The sequence below is a fragment of the Sus scrofa genome, chromosome 16 (assembly GCF_054392235.1).
Source record: "Sus scrofa isolate SSC_HxYL_T2T_F1_AM1 chromosome 16, Sscrofa_HxYL_maternal_Yorkshire_Landrace_v2.0, whole genome shotgun sequence".
Lineage (NCBI taxonomy): Eukaryota > Metazoa > Chordata > Mammalia > Artiodactyla > Suidae > Sus > Sus scrofa.
In genome coordinates, this window is record NC_139398.1 from 47,387,104 (window position 1) to 47,399,089 (window position 11,986).

At 40.7% G+C, this 11,986-nt stretch overlaps 1 pseudogene; it reads left to right on the top strand.

Annotated features, from left to right (window-relative positions):
- The first annotated feature begins 4,593 nt into the window (after positions 1 to 4,593).
- Positions 4,594 to 6,159, top strand: LOC100737478 (E3 ubiquitin-protein ligase RNFT1 pseudogene; annotated as a pseudogene).
- Positions 6,160 to 11,986: the final 5,827 nt, after the last annotated feature.

Below are 11,986 nucleotides of genomic sequence, written 5' to 3' on the forward strand. Positions count from 1 at the left end.
GGTAACCCAAGAAATAACCAGAATCATCTTACTGATTTATCAGGAGACAACCCTAAAACTAGAACCAGAATTCTTGAAAATCCCTATAATCTGTTCCTTTTTTTTTTTTTTTTAAGGCTGACTTACATGGGAGGCAAAATCAAAATGAGAAGGATGCTTTGTGTGCATGGAATTATTAAGAGGTGAAAACATAGAAAGATAACTCCTTCACTCACAAAGTACAACCCATGTGTTGGGATTTGCTGGTGGGTTGTAACCAGTTGTGAAGTAGTCACTAGCAATTTATACCTTAAAATGAAAGGTTTGAAGTTTATGAATGATGTACTGTACTGGAGATCCCCCAAACTACCCTCAGGCTCAATGATTTTCTAGGACTTACAAGATTCACATACTGTTATACCCACGGCTATTTATTAAAGTGAAAGGATACTCATTAATATCAGCATGGGGAAAGGTGCATGAGGTAAGCCAGGAGAAACCAGAATACAAGCTGTCAGACGTCCCCTCCCAGTAGAAGAACATGAGGATGCACTTAATTTCCCAGCAGTTGTGTCTGACAATACATATAAAGGGTTGCCAACCAAGGAAGCTCCTCTGAGTCTTGGCATTAGGTTTTTGCTTTTGTTTTTAAACCTGAACAGCATCTGAATTAGGATCACCAGTAACAAGGCTACTGTGAGACAAACAGTAGTGACAGTCTGAACTATAGTTGTGGAAATGGAAAGGAGAAGAGACCTACTCAGAACAATTCAGATATGGAATCTATGGACTAAACTCTGGTAAACAGTGCCATGTCGGAGAAAGGAATGGAAAAGGGGTTGAGAGTCCCACATGCTCTAAGATTTGGAGTATAAAGTGACTCAGGTGACTGCCGTGCTACTATAGGAAATAGGGAAAATGGAAAATAGGCACTGGAGACTTTTTGAGGAGGGGCAGGTGTGTGGGGGTGGATCAGAGATTATCTACTAGATTTAGAAATGGTGAGTCTGAAATACCAATAGAATGTCTGAATGGTGTCCATCAGGACATTTGACAAATGAGCCTATAATTTGGGAGAGGGCTAAAGCTTGAGACCCCTTAGCATTGAGGTTCTGTAGAACTAAACGACATTATCTTCTTCGGATAGTTTTTCCAAAAAAGACATACAAATGGCTAACAGGCACATGAAAAGATGCTCAACATCACTAATTATCAGAGAAATGCAAATCAAACTCACAAGGAGGTATCGCCTCACACCTATCAGAATGACCATCATCAAAAAGTCTACAAATAACAAATGTTGGTGAGAATGAGGAGAAAAGGGAACCCTCCTTCACTGTTGGGAGTGTAAATCAGTGCAGCCACTCCAAAACACAGTATGGATATTTCTTAAAAAGCTAAAAATACAACAAGCATATGACCTAGCAATTCTGCTCCTGAGTATATACCTGGAAAAAAAAATGAAAACAAGAATTCAAAAAGATACATACATCCCAGTGTTCACAGCAGCCCTGTTTACAATAGCCAAGACATGGAAACGACCTAAATGCCCATCAAGAGATGACTGGATTAGGATGTTTCTCTCTCTCTCTCTCTCTTTCTCTCTCTCTCTCTCTCTCTCTCTCTCTCACACACACACACACATACACACACACACACACACCCAGGAATATTACTCAGTCATAAAAAGAATGAAATATTGCTGTTTGCAGCAATGGATGGGCCTAGAGAATATTATGCTTAGTAAAATGTCAGAGAAAGACAAATACTGTATGTTATTACTTATATATGGAATCTAAAAAAAAAAAATACGTGTGAATGTATACACAAAACAGAAAGACTCACAGATACAGAAAACAACCTTGTGATTACCAAAGGGAAGGGAAGGATAGAGGGACAAGTCAGGGGTATAAGATTAACAGATACAGACTATAATATATAAAATAGATAAGCAACAAGTATATACTGCATAACACAGGGAATTATACCCATTATCTTATAATAACCTGAATGGTATATGACCTGCAAAAATATGTACTAACTATCCTGTACACCTGAAACTAACTGTAAATCAACTATACTTCAATTTAAAAAAAATTAAAGAGAATATAAAGGGAGAAGAGAGGCTGTCCTGAGAAGTGTGGGGATGCCAATATTTAAGTGACAGGCAAGGAAGAGCCGTCAAAAAAAGTTAGAGAAGAGAAGCAGAGACAACTTGTGTCAGAAGCCAAGGCAGCAAAGGGAGTCCAGAATTCTGACATTTCTTGAGAAGTCAAGCAGGATGTCGGAGGGAGACTGCTGAGCCTGGTTGGCAGCAAAGAAAGCCAATCCTTCATGACCTTGAGGGGGACGTTGGCCAGAGTTCAGGGATTAGGGAATAAGTGAATACTGAGAAAGCAGAGGACAGAGACTCTCTCCCCCAAGCCTCGAGGGGAAGTGGGAACTCTTGTGGATGTGGTAGTTGGGGGGTGGGACATGGATATGACAAATGGGCAGCAACCAAATGCAAAATGCTGACCCAGAGAGCACCCCAAAACTGAAAAGCTTAGAAAAGTAGGTCCCCCAAAGGCCCCAGATGATGACAAGATTTTTTTTTCTCACAAAGTTGGGGCAGCCACTTTGAAAAAAAGCTTTAAAAGCTGATGATACTATGAATGTCCCTCAGAGACCACAGGGAAAACGATCCCACAATCAATTACCATCTAGGCACTCCTCACTCCTCACGGAATTTGGCGGGTCCTTGGGTGCTGCGTTCCAGTTCAGGATCTCCACTCTTCAGATTAAAGAGTCATTACAACTCTGTTTATTTTAGAAAAGATTAATGGTTCCCCCTTCTCATTTCTCAAGAACAGACTTTCATCTGCATAGAGTGAGTCATTAAATATATCGGCTCAACCGCTTCGACTGCAAGATTACAGATATAAAAATCATCCGATTTTGACAGAAAACAGCTGCAGCGTTTCTCATTGAGTCCACAATCACGTGTGGATAAAGATAGGGAATGTGACTGGTAAAGTTTTCTTGATAGAAACACAGGATCTCCACCCTAAACAGCAATCTTCCCAAGACCCTCCAACAAGTCACCTTCTCTAAGAGGTCTCTCAGTGAATTCAGGCCAAGTCAACTTAATTCAGTTCAACTTACTTTCATGAGCTACTCCTATGAACAGAGTGGAATATGAAAGATGAACAGGAAGGAATATTTATGCTTAGAAATTTACAGTCTATCAGCCTAAACCCACTAAAAACTAAGACTTTGTGGTGGAGGTGTTTAGGGAAAGAGCATTGGAAGGCAAGCTCAGCCCTCGGGCAAGACTTTCTGAAGGGGATGGTGTTGGAACTCAATATGAAGACCTTGGGTTCTATGTGTGTATGCATACGTGTGCATGCTCACTCATGCATGTATACACATAGGTGTATAGGAATGATTTAGAGGGAACGTGAAATATTTAAGTACATACATGGAGGCAGAGAACTGCAGTGCATAGGTAATTTGTAGGAAAATCAGAGTTGGAGGAAGTTTTAGGTCCAGACATTCACACAATTTGATGTGTGTTAGCTCTACCTAGGCAACTTGTGACAATTTCATCAGCTCAGGCCTTGCCCCTGGATTTCATAAGCTAAGCTGCTGGGACTTGAAGATGTTAATGATTATCCAAGGTCATACTGCTCATTAATTAGCAGCAGCGCTGGCTGGAGAACCTGTTTTCAGGGAAGGACAATTTTTTCTTTCCCTTTTTGAAGGGACCTGAGATTTGTAAGAGTGAAGACTAAAGAAGCAGTTCTATGGAAAGACTGGATGAAAGGTTAAGGAAATTGGGATATTTCTATTAGCATACAGAGTCACTGAAGATTTCAGAGGGAGAATATTTCAGATGGAAAGTCTGGGGATTGTCAAACTAATCAGAGATGTGATCGAAGAATAAAATTTGTGGTTTGCCTGTTGACTGAAGATAGAATCACAACTGGTTTACAGATTTCATATCTTCCCAGCCAGCAAAGCCCTCTTACCCTTGTCTGAAGCACATTCCTCTTAAAGCCCACAGAGGCCATGTTTTTTTCTTCCTGACATAAATAACAAAATATCTATGAGAAAATATCACTTCATCAAGCATCTTTCAAAACAGTTCATTAAACCCTTGGAATGCATAGTCAGTAAGAGGATTGCAAATTTTGAATCTAACTTCTGGCCCAAGGGCAATATATGCCCATCCTCTCCATCCCACCTCATGTGGAGCACCTCCACGGCAAGAGTAGCAGCCACAAGTCTATGCCTGAGGATGAACAGGGAGTAGTAGGTGGGGAACCAGAAGCAAATCAGGAGTCTGGGCTGCAGATATTGGGCCTCTCAATAACACCATGGGCAGATGGAAAGCCTGGGGATCAGAACCATGCTGCTCCTAGAAGTGTGGGTTCTGGGGATCTGGGCCTATATATGGCTACCTTGCTTATTGCAAACTAAGGGAGAGGGGTGGGAAAGGTACTTGAAGTTCGTACTTCCTTTATCTCAACAGTTATTTATAGTGGGTTTTATAGTGGGCAATACTGGCCTTGGAAAGACAACTACTCGGACTGCTGAGTTGTACTGGAGCTGCCTGAGTGGGCTTTGAAGGTGATGGCCCCAAGGCGTCACTTCACCTTTCCTGCCATTGCCGTCCAAGCCCAGGTCCACTTAATGACACGGAGGAGACAGAGCCTTGAAGAAAAGCAATCTGGACCACAGAAAAAGTATTCAAGGGTCAGACATGCTAAGCGCACAGTCTTTCAGGACTCCAGGCAGGGAGGATGTCTCAGCCTTCCAAAGTGTCCAAACAAGGTTGACTGGAGAAGCTTCCTGTCTTTATTCTGGAGATGCTCACATCCAGATAAATTCCACCCCTCAAGAATGTGCTGAAAATACAAGTTCCAGAAATATAAGGTCAGGTGTTCATAGTGGCACCCATGGATGTGTACATAGTTGCCTACGGAGCCACTCCCACAATGAAAGGAAGCAAGGAAGCCTGATGACACCAACCCAGAGTCTGGAGATCATGTCAGCAGCTCCTTCTTCTCAGTCTCTTCAAGGCGTTGCCAAAGCATCTTCCATATACATATATTTTTTTTTTAATTTTTTTTTTTTTGGTCTTTTGTCCTTTTAGGGCCACATCCACAGCATATGGAGGTTCCCAGGCTAGGGGTCTAATCAGAGCTGTTGCTGCTGGCCTACGCCAGAGCCACAGCAACGCCAGATCCGAGCCACATCTGCAACCTACACCACAGCTCACAGCAACGCTGGATCCTTAACCCACTGAGTGAGGCCAGGGATAGAACCCACAACCTCATGGTTCCTAGTTGGATTCATTTACGCTGCACCACATCGGGAACTCCTTCCCTATATTTTGATTCTGAGTGTCAAGCCTGTTACAACAGGAATTGCTCTTGGAACTGCACGGCTTACAACTTCTATATATGCAAACAAAAGCATTTTAAATCAGGTTCTTCTAAAAGAAAGGCACTTGGAGATTGTGCCTTTTTTACTGGTATTCCTAGCAGGATCTTCTGTTCTTTCATATCGCACCTTTCATTCTCAGTCATTTTACTACAGCTTAATTTTTTAAAATCCCATTTTGGACAATTTGAGCTTCTGGGAAGTACTTTGGATTGTTGGAATCACAGACTTCATTGTGAAATTCCTCTTCATGGGCTTAAAATGTCTTATTTTATTGGTGCCTTCTTTTATCATGCCTTTTAAATCCAAGGTTTACTGGTATATGCTTTTAGAAGAATTATGTCAGTATTACCAAACACTTATTCCCATTCCAGTTAGGTTTCATTACCTTATAAACTATGAGGAGTTTGATAATGTAACTAGATGGAGTCTAGGAATATTGCTGGTTTTACTCAACCTCATACTAACACTTCCGGACTTTTTTGGACATCTAAGAACTTTCAGATGGGTTTTGCGAATATTTTTTACACAGTCAAGTTACAGAGTGGCTGCCAGCAAGAGACAGTGTTCAGATATGGATGATATTTATTCACTAGGTCAAGCTGAATTTCAAAAGCCAATTCTTCTCATCTGTCAGCAACTATTTTGTGAAGAGAGAAAACATGTACGCTCTGCAGAACTGTGATTTCAGACCATATAAATAAGTGGAAATGTGGAGCTACTTCATCACACCTTCAAATGCATGAATTTTAAACTTCATATTAAGGCCACTAAATGCTAATTTCATTTAGCTACAGTGACTATTGATAAAGACATTAGAATGGATTTTCAGGGCTAGAAGTTAAGGAAAATGTTTCTAGATGGTTTTAGAGTATTACAATAAGACTTAAGTATGTAGTAAAATTTATCAAGATTAAATGAAAAAACCCTACATTTAAAAATATATAAATGTAATGTTCAACCTAATGCATATGTAACATTTACTCTATTCTAATTATCTGACAGATGGCTGCATGTTAAATTGTAAATGTTTTCTTTTCTTTTTTTTTTTTGTCTTTTTGCTATTTTTTGGGCCGCTCCCGTGGCATATGGAGGTTCCCAGGCTAGGGGTCCAATTGGAGCTGTAACCACCGGCCTACACCAGAGCCACAGCAACACGGGATCGGACCCGCGTCTGCAACCTACACCACAGCTCACGGCAACGCTGGATCGTTAACCCACTGAGCAAGGCCAGGGATAGAACCCGCAACCTCATGGTTCTTAGTCGGATTCGTTAACCACTGCGCCACGACAGGAACTCCGTAAATGTTTTCTTGTTAATTCTACCAAAATGACAACTGCATAACTAGAACCAGAACTAGAGGAATTCAAGTATTCTTTCTTGATGTTGTTTTCACAATAAAGACTATTTTTCATAATATTTTAAGATACACATTATCTGGAAGTAGAATTATTTTTATCACTGAACTTTATAATTTTCATTTGAAAAATTCTAAAATTTTTCATAAAATTTGTTTTTGTTTTTGCATTTTAGGGCCGTACCTCCAGCATATGGAAGTTCCCAGTCTATGGGTCAAATTGGAGCTACAGCTGCTGGCCACAGCCACAGCCGCAGTCACAGCAATGTGGGATCGGAGCTGCATCTGAGACCTACACCACAGCTCATGGCAATGCCGGATCCTTAACTCACTGAGTGAGGCCAGAGCCCGCATCTTCATATATACTAGTCGGATTCATTTCTGCTGAGCCACAACGGGAACTCAGAGGAATTACTCTCTGTAGTAGGATTAGCAATCATTGAGAACAGCTGATTTAAATTCCTTTTGTTTGCAGACATCATAATACAGTCCTGCCATCAGCTTTAATGTTATGATCTTGCTTTTTGTATAATGCCATGGACTATCTTGAAGTAACTATTAAAAAAACCCACATGAACTAAAAAAAAAAAAGACAACAACTTGGCATCAATAGCTGATCAATGCATGTATCATCTGCTTCCTTGTACCTTTACCATGTGGAAAATTCCCCTAGCCTCTATGCTATAATTTCCCTCCTTCTTTTTGTCTTCTGGAGGGCATAATATAGTTTTAACTTAAAGATTAAACAAAAGCATCCTAAGTAGAAGCACACCTTATAGAAGAAAGCTCAAGATTATAATTAAAATGGTGGTGGTGTTACTGGATGCCAGAAAAACTATCACCTTGGAACAAAGATTGGGCTAAAATAGCCCAGAACAAGGAAAATTATTTTAAAAAATCATCTGCACTATGTATCAGTTCATCTGCATTTTGTGCTAAAGGAAGGTCAGAGGTCACATACTTTCCCCTCATCCTGTGCTCAGATACAGTGCTTCTCCATGGGCATGCTATCGGTAATGCAGCAGTTCTGTTGTGCAGAATCTTCCCACAATGCAGGACACCCAGTATCCCTAAGTGCCAGCAGCACTCCTCAGCCTTGCAAAGCTATGGGTGTTCTAAGCACCACTGCTCTAATGTCTCAGAGTGCATTGTTTAAACTGTTTCATCTGATCAGCTTAACATAATGATTCAAAATGTTAGGAACATCTTCAACTCTTCAGATGATGAACTGAGGCTTGAAATGAATTGCTGGCTTTTCCACATGGCTAGTGAGGGGTACTGCTGTCTCTAACCCAGAGGGCCGACTCAAAATTCATCTCCTTATCTTCTTTGTTTTTTGTTTTTGTTTTTGTTTTTGTTTGGGTGCCAGGGACTGAATCTGAGCCACAGGTGCGACCTACATCACAGCTGTGGCAAAACTGGATCCTTAACCCACAATGCTGGGCTGAAGATCAAACCCACACCACTGTAGAGACAACACCAAATCCTTAACCTGCCGTGTCACAGTAAGAACTCCTCAGCTCCTTTCTAAAACACTGAGCTGCCTTTCAATTGAAGCAGAGACTCAGACTTGATCTCAACCCACTAGTAAATTATGTGCAAGTGAATTTTTGCTGTTACTGCTGTTGTTTGTATTTCTGGGTGTCTTTTAAGGATCCTGGGTCTTGTTAAATAGAGGATACTTTGTTCTGCGAGGTCCTTGATGGAAGAGTAGGGGTAGAAGCTAAGAGGAACCGGGTTAGTTTGGCTAACAGAAGGAACAGATCATGAAGCTTCTGGGACCATGGGGGAAGGAGGAATAGGAGAGCAGGATGCTTATGTAAGTTTCATGAACAGATTTCATGAAAACGACAAAATGACAGAGAATGACTGACTCCACATACAGAATAAAGACCAAATGCTAAGCATAACTGTTATCCAATTATGATTATTACACGCTACATTTCTCATAAAAGCATCTAGTTTGTTCTCAATGAAAACTTGGTGAAACCTGGGTTGTTTTCCTTTGAACATGACAGTCTGTTCTTGTTTTCTAGCTCGAATGCTCTTGTTTGCTGCTGTTTTTGTTTTTAAGACCTTATTACTGATTGCTCCCTTATCTTTGTATGTGCACTAATCTTTATGTGAGAAGCAGGAGATGGCGCCCTTGAATACCTGCCCAGTCCTACAACTGAGTTTCATTCGAACCAGTGCCTGAGTGCTGCCCTCTAGGGGTTCTCTGATGCACTGCCCTGCAGCCCTGAGAAGGATGCTCATCAACTCTAAGTCAAAGGGCACCTCCAAGGCTCCCAGTGTTTCAAATAGTTCAGAGAGGAGAATAAAAGAAAAACCATTACTGATTCCAAATTTTGTGTTACCTTCTTCTACCCTGATGCATCCCAAGAAGTCTCTCAATTCCCCCTCACAGTCACAATGATCTTGCCCGACCTCTTGCCCCAAGGCAGGTTTTGGCTGACAAGTTCCAGACACAAATAGTCAGTGGTTGACTTTCATTCAAATATTAATCAAAAATCAGATGGGCATTGTGTTCTTTGAAGATGAACGTGATAGGCATGAAATCTCAAAAGAAATTCTGTAGGGAGGAAATCCAGGGTCTCAAGTGGGTCTCTCCCTGATCCCTGGGCAAAGCTTGCCATCACAACCAGCACAGAAGGGGGAACACTCTATCCAGCTTCCACTCTTCCCTCAGGCACTCTGGATTTCTATTGCAACCTGTTTAGAATACAATGTTTTATAAGGAAATGTCACAGAAAGGGAGCATAGACACTGCTCAAGCAGGCAACTCTCATGGGCCCAGAATTTAAAAGGGTTTAGAAAATGTCCTAGAAATCACAGGAACAAGGTGTTCAGGGACAAGTGTAAGGCCTGCTAAATAGTTCTTATCAATTGAGTAAGGGATATTTACAGATGGCAATCAGACACCCCAAATTCCAAGTAAAAACCTACATTTTAAAGATAAACGTCTTTATCTTTAAAAACCTACGTTTTAAAGATAAATGTTTTTATCTCAATAAACTCTCTATATTTGCAAGTGAGTCCTTTCTGGACTTCGAAGTCTGTTCTTCGATTCAATCCTGTGTCTCCACTTTCCTCTGGTGCTGCTGAAAAGCAATGAAAACTCTGGTAGAGGGAGTTAACTGGTAGCTCAGTGGGTAAAGGATCTGGAATTGTCACTGCTGTGGCTTGGGTCACTGCTGTGGTGTAGGTTTGATCCTTGGCCTAGAAACTTCTGCAGTCAAAAAATCTCCAAAGGAGGAGTTCCTGTTGTGGCGCGGCGGAAATGAATCCGATTAGGAACCATGAGGTTGCGGGTTCGATCCCTGGCTTCACTCGGTGGGTTAAGGATCTGGCATTGCCATGAGCTGTGGTGTAGGTCGCAGACATGGCTTGGGTCTGGTGTTGCTGTGGCTATGGCATAGGCAGGCAGCTGAAGCTCCAATTGGACCCCTAGCCTGGAACCTCCATGTGCCGCAGGTGTGGCCCTCAAAGGCCAAAAAAAAAAAAAAAAAAAAAAAAAAGAAAAAAGAAAAAAGAAAAAATTCCCCAGGAAAAAAAAAATTCTAGTAGAGAAATATCTAAAGGTGAAAAAGCATATTTCAAATATGTTATCAAAATTCCATTAACTAACAGAAAAATATTACCAGTGAATCTTGGCTGAAAGGTAAAAACTTACCAGTTATTTTTAGGCATTCTCTCTAAAGTATAAAACTATAGTTTTTGCTGCCTTAAATTCTTTGTAAGGTGCCTCAAGTCCTTGGCAGAACAACATGGAATATAAATGAAAACAACACACACAAGTGCACACATGTGTACGCACAGACACATGTGCGCACACACACACACACACTCACAAACTTTAACTCTCATTGATACTTTATTTTAATGTAAGTTTTAAAATTAAAATCAGGCAATCTTAACTCTTCAGGGGAATTGTGACTGAGGGGGCAATGAGGAGAGGAGGGCTTATGAAATGCAGATACTATTCTCTTTTTTTCTTTTATCTGGTATTACATTAGTATGTTCACTGTTAAAAATCATCATGTTTTACACTAATTTTTGCACATTTTCTTTTGTTCTGTTATACTTCAATAAAATGCCCCTTAAAAATAAAAATAAAATCAAATCAGGAATCTTAAAATAATTTCACATTAAACCTTGGATGTTTTGAAACGATATCATTCATCGAACACCAAGTAACCTCAACTTCAAGATTAAATCTCTTCCGAGGAACACAATTTAATGAATCTTTCCCATTTTCAGTCTTTTTGGGAACAAAGTAGAGGTGGAAACACATACAATAATAACAACAAAAGAACATAATAATAATAATAGCAAATAAACCAATGCCTCAATCTTATGAAGTATCTCAGCCAACCTACAAGCATTTCTCTTGCTAGGTTTTCTTTCAGCAGCTTTGATCTCTGAGATGTTTCATAGCTTCTGAAAAATGGCAGAAATAAATCAAGGAGCAATACGAAAGGTAGCAAAGGCAAGAGCAGTGACTGTGTTTTTGGTTTCACTGAGCTGAGACATTAGCAGTCTCTGGCATTCATCTACCTGGTGCTAGGATAAATTTTTTCAAGCATCAGACTTCTTTTTTAAAGAAACAAAACCTCTAAAGCCAGAAGGGCAAGATATGGACGGTTTATGTACAGGCTTGTGTGGTGGTCTGTACGGCGTAGACTATATTGCCTGAATGATATCGAGGAAGGGCCCCAGAAAACCCCTTTGTCCTCAGTATATCTCCCTTTCTATCCTGTGACAGTGCCCGAGCTTCTACCATTAAGGATTTTATTTGTTGGTTTTAAGATAGTGATTTTCTAACCCCTTTAAGCTGCCAACAGGCCCCCTTTCAATATGGTTTTATTCAGAGTCCTAATAAAAGAGATAAAAGCATAGATGCTGTAGCTAAAGTAAGTGATCCACTGGAGCAGCCCCTCACTCCCTCTCAGACACATCTACAAACTGCTAGGGCTTTTTGAAGTGCATCTGAAAAACCACAGGGTTAAAACAGAGCTTTCCAATTGATGTGCACGAAAGGGTTACAGAAGTTAGGAGATGTCAATTCCTTCAGCCCTTACTTAAAGGTGGGGATGGTAGGGGAGGTGTGGGTGCAGTCATGGCCAAGCACTCTGTGGCCTGCTGTCTTCTCTCACTTTCATACATCACAGTGTATTCGAAAGTTACTATCATTTTCTGTGTGTGCCAGACATGAAGAAAGG